This window comes from Apium graveolens, chromosome 5, assembly GCF_009905375.1.
Source record: "Apium graveolens cultivar Ventura chromosome 5, ASM990537v1, whole genome shotgun sequence".
NCBI classification, from domain to species: Eukaryota; Viridiplantae; Streptophyta; class Magnoliopsida; order Apiales; family Apiaceae; genus Apium; species Apium graveolens.
This window is the reverse complement of record NC_133651.1, coordinates 240,008,863-240,014,789: the sequence shown is the minus strand read 5'-3', so window position 1 is coordinate 240,014,789 and position 5,927 is coordinate 240,008,863.

Sequence of the window (5,927 nt, the reverse complement as noted above, 5' to 3'; positions counted from 1 at the left end):
TGTTTCTGAGTCATTATACCAATATCTACTGACTTTGTGTGAACCTGTTCACTCTTATAAGTAATTAAGTTTAATTTAGGTGATGAGGTCGTACCTTCCTCATGGATTGTCTTAACATTATTATCACTTGGATTAAAATTAATGGTCTTTATCTGAATCTTGTTCAGTTTGACCTTGCTATCAGTCTTTATTGGTTCTGTTTTCTCAGTTTATTTTCCAATTTTCTTATCAGAATTAGATATAGTAGAATATCCTAATCCTGATCCCCAACAACCATTCTCTAGAATTTTCTGAGTTGTTTTTCCTAAGTTACCCCAAAGTTTAATAACTTCTCTTTCTTTAGCTAACTCTTTCTTTAGATAAGCATGTTTTTCTAACAATTTTTCTTTAACATAATCAGCATTATCTCTTTCTTTTTGAATTTCTAGCACGGAAAGCAACTCAATTTCTAAGTGATCATTCCTTTTCTTTAACTCAGATTTTTCACTCTTGATTCTATTATTCTCTAAGGTGTGATCCCTATAACTAACATGAAGATTCTTAAGAAATAATCTTAATTCATAGATATCATCAGTATCAAAAGCAAAAATAGTCTGAGGTACCTTTAATTCAGCATTATCAGCCTCAACATCAGCATTTGCCATGAGAGCATAATTCACTCCATCATCTGAATCTGATGAATCATCCCAGTTTCTCTTCTTTGAGATCAAAGCTTGTTTCTTCTCAGCTCTGGGTTTTCTGTAGTCAGCTGCAAAGTGTCCAATTCCATCACAGTTGAAACATTTCTATTTTGACTTGTCAAATTTTCCAGATCTTGATTCCTTCCAATTAGAATATTAAAAATTAAAAATTCTTAGCATTAATGTAAGTTATGATGCTACTATTTTATTAACTTAAAAGGGTGTTGCGTGTGTGTTTATGCCTCGAAATCAGAACATTAGTTTTATAAGGTTACAGTCAAAATCATGTTTTAAATGTTAAAGTCATCCTAGAATGTACATGTATGTTATGGCTACTTTACATCTATAATGGAAAGTAATTAAATTATCATCTAAATATGAAGCCAAGTCCATTTAATTAGGTAGATTCTAAGTCATGTTTTTGTTCGTGCTTTAAGGGCGACGTGATAATTTTATTAACGTTTAAGTAAATATATAATTTTAGTATTTAAAGTTATAAGATGAAATGTGTACCAATAATAAATAATAAATTTGTTATTAGATCAGGTTCGGAGGAATTAGCTTACCTGTTGTGAATATTGCTAGTAGTTTTAGTTGTGATATTCGAGGTACGGATTCTATCCCTTTTTTATTCAGCGTTACTCTTAGCATTTAGAAATATTTGATATGTTCAGTTTACTCATACCATTAAATATTCGATTTGACTTTTTCTGACTTTCAAAAATTGTTTTAAAATTTATTGGGAAAATTTAGATATCTATTTATGCGATTTTCAAAAATTATTTATGACACCCTCTACTTTGGAAATCTGAATTATTTTTCTCAGGTGATTTTTTAAATTTTGTGAGAAATATTATTTTTCATTTGGACCCTTAGAGTGATATAGGGTATACCGAGTTAACCAGCTGTAGGGGTACTACAACCATGTCATTGCGGCACCAGTGACATGACACTTCCGTGATAGTGTGATTGGTCACGGCGTATCCTTCTGTTAGCTCTTGGGAGGAGCTTTTGCGCATTTGATATTTGTTTCAGGATACGTGGGTGCACCCAGAGTTTGATTTGTGATTTGATTTATGGTGACGTTGTATATGACATACACGTTATCCATTCTGTTACACACATTAGGTACCCTATGATATGTGTATTTGTATTTGTTCTGATCTCGGTATGAAATATCCTTACCCCTTTGTTACTTTAGCCGTACTTGTTTTTAAAATTATTACTTTATTATAAACTGTGAAATATTTATATCTGATTTTCTGTTTTTATAAATTGTATTCCAAATCCGTATTGGGCATTTGGCTCATGCCATTTCTTTTTCTGGCAGGTGCTTAGGGGGATCCGGGACTGTGTGATGGAGAGCTACCCATATTTCATTAATTAGGATATTGGACTTCAATCATTTTTCAGACTCATTTATTTCTTTAGAGATTTTGACATTTATATTATTGATTCGAATTATTTGGAGATTTAATATTATTTTGAAGGTTTTAGATAGTTTAATTATTATTTAGGGATTGTTCTTAGTGCTCTGTTTGCAAGTTTTATGAATTATAAGTAATATCTCCTTCTATTTTTAAGAAGGGGGTGTTACAAAGATGACATCAGAGCTTAGGTTCTTTCTTGTAAAAAAACCTACTTAGGTTGACCTGTGAGTTTGGGTAGACGATAGGATGGGTGTTCTATTTAATTTTGTTTCATTCTGATTTTTATCATTTCATTGTGATTCACCATTTTGTTGTAACTGCTTCGTCATATTTATTCTCCTAATCTTCATTCATTCGCTATCTTATATTGTAGATGCCTCCTAGACGTGATCCTTTACATATTGACCCCGCTCAGCTTACTGAGATGATAGGGCAAGCAGTGGCTCAGACTGTACAACAGGCTTTGGCAAACCAAGGAAATCAGAATGGCGAGGGAAATCAGAATGGACACGAAAATCAGAATGGCAATGGGAATCAGAATCAGAATGGTCAAGGCCATCAGTTGGAGCCGTTTGTATGGTTGGAGAGGTTTGTGAAGCAGAAACCAGACTATTTTAGTGCATCACCGACTCCCATTGATGCTGAAAATTGGATTGTTCATCTCAAGAAGATTTTTGATGCACTGGGTTGTGATTAGATTCAGAAGGTCAGGTTAGCTGTGTATAAGTTGGAGGGGGATGCTCAGAGGTGGTGGAGATGAGTGAAAGCTACTAAAGGGGAGCAGTATGCAGAGGCTTTGGAATGGCAGGGTTTCAAGGAGGTATTCTATGAGCAGTACTTCTCTAATGCTGATAGGGAGGCTTATTTGAGGGAGTTTCATTCTATTGTGCAGTACCATGATTAGAGCATTACTGATTATATGGCAAGGTTTATAAGGTTGGCTGGATTTGCAGGGACAATTGCAGGGACTGCTGCACAGCAGGCTGATAAATTTAAATGGGGGTTGAAGTCTTATCTGAGGGGTTCCATAATTTCTTTTAAATTTGATAATATGGCAAAGGTGGCTGATACAACAAAGGATGTTGAGAAGGAGCGCATAGATTTCAGGACTTCCAGGTCTAACAGTGGTAGTAAGAGGACTAGGGATGACCAGGGTTTTGTACAGGGTAGACAGTGGTATGGAGGTCAGAGTGGTCTGCAGGGACAGTGGCGCGGACAAAATCAGAATATGGGTGGTCAGTCATTCCGTGGCCGGAATCAGTATGTTGGTCAAAATCAGAATCAACAATTTCAGCGACAGAAGCAACCTAGGCAGTGGCAGAATCGTCAACAGGGGCAGAGCCGTTACTCAGTGTATGGGGGAAACCCCAATATGATTCCAGTGGCTCCTTGTGCTACATGTGGTGGACATCATCCAGGTAGAGCTTATTACAGACAGACTGGGGCTTGTTTCTTGTGTGGTAGCATGTCTTATAGAGCAAAAGATTGTACATTATCCCGTAACACTGGTGGAGGAGGAGCTGGCGGTGGTAGTGGCAGTGGCAGTCAGCAGAATCCTACAGCCAGAGTGTTTGCATTGACTGCAAATCAGGCAGCATCTAATTCAGGTACCATTTCAGGAACACTTCTTGTTGGTAGACGTGATGCTTATGTGTTATTTGATACTGGTTCGACCCATTCTGTTGTGTCTTTATCATTTGTTCGTCATCTTGGCGTTGCACCTTCATTATTATATCCTCATATGTCTATTGCTACCCCGATGGGGAATTCTGTTATTATATCTGATATATATCCAGAGTGTACGATAGTTGTTGAAGATAGAAATTATAAGGTTAACTTGCTTCCGATGGAGATGCATAACTTTGATATTTTCTTGGGTATGGATTGGTTGAGTGAACATCGTGCCACAATTGATTGTTAAGGAAAAAGGGTGACCTTTGGGGATGCAGATAAACCAGAATTTGTATACTAAGGGTCTCAACCGAAGGGGGATGTTAAGTTAATTTCTGCTCTAAAGGCGAGTAAATTATTATCTAAGGGTTGTGATGATTACCTTACTTTCGTGAAGGATACATCAAAGGATGAACCTCACATCGAGGATTATCCAGTTGTGAGGGAGTATGAAGATGTGTTCCCCGATGAGCTACCAGGTTTTCCACCACATAGAGATGTGGAGTTTACTATTGAACTAGTTCCAGGTGTTGAGCCTATTTCTAAGGTGCCTTATCGGATGGCACCACTTAAGTTGCAGGAATAAAGGAGCAGCTGCAGGAGTTGTTGGATAGGGGATTTATCAGGCCAAGTGTGTCTCCATGGGGCGCTCCTGTGTTGTTTGTGAAGAAAAAGGATGGTTCCATGAGATTGTGCATTGACTATAGGGAGTTGAATAAGGTGATTGTCAGAAACAGGTATCCTTTGCCACGCATTGATGACTTATTTGACCAGTTGCAAGGGGCGAAGTACTTTTCGAAGATAGATTTGAGATCTGGTTACCATCAGTTACGAGTTAGGGAGGAAGACATTCCGAAGACTACATTTCGTACTCGTTATGTCATTATGAGTTTCTCGTGATGTCCTTTGGGTTGACGAATGCTCCAGCGGTATTTATGGATTTGATGAATTGGGTCTTTCATGATTATCTGGATAAATTCGTGGTGGTCTTCATCGATGATATCTTGATATACTCTAGGAGCAGAGAGGAGCATGAGGAGCATTTACGTACCGTACTTGAAATTTTGAGGGAGAAGAAGTTTTTTGCAAAATTTTCCAAGTGTGAATTCTGGTTGGAAGAAGTGGAATTCTTGGGGGAATATTGTGTCTGGTAGGGGCATTGAGTTGGATCCTGCGAAAGTCGAGGTTATTACCAATTGGCTCAAACCTTGCAATGTGACGGAGGTGAGGAGTTTCTTTGGTTTGGCAGGTTACTACAGGTGTTTTGTGGAAGGTTTTTCTTCCATAGCTTTGCCATTGACTCAGCTAATGAGGAAGGGAATTAAGTTCGAGTGGAATGATGATCGTGAGAAGAGCTTTCAAGAGTTAAAGAAGAGGTTGGTATCATCTCCAATACTTGTGTTTCCATCAGGGAGTGTAGGTTTTCAGGTTTATAGTGATGCTTCTCAGAGAGGATTGGGGTGCGTCCTTATGCAGCATGGGAAAGTGATTTCTTACGCCTCTAGGCAACTTAAACCCTATGAGGTGAACTATCCTACCCATGACTTGGAGTTAGCGGCTGTGGTATTTGCTTTGAAGATCTAGAGACACTATCTTTATGGAGAGACTTGTGACATCTTTACTGATCACAAGAGTCTTAAATACATCTTTACTCAGAAAGAGCTTAATATGAAACAACGGAGGTGACTTGAACTTGTTACGACCGGCATTTGGTGTAATATTATTTGTGAATTCTGTATAATATTAAAGTCGATTATAAATATACGTAGTGATTGTACGTTTGTATGAATGGAATTTGCTGCGTTATAAGTTGCTTTATGTAGAATATAAAATTTTCAAAGCAATTGTTTTATTAATTACCCTTATTTTTAATTTATAAGGAATATTCTAAACCTTGGAAAATTTTCTTTTAAAATTTATTTCATTTCCCAAATTTTAATAGTGATCTCATAAAATTTCTAAAAATCCAAGTAATTTTATGGTATAAATTTTATAATTTTTGAACTTTTATTTTATTTTATAAAAATAAATCTTTGAAAAATTGTTTGTTAATAATTAGCAAATTACATGGAAACCCTTGTATGCAAATCACTCTTCCATTCTATTAAAGGGCAAAGGAGACATTTCCAACCCCACTAACTCACCT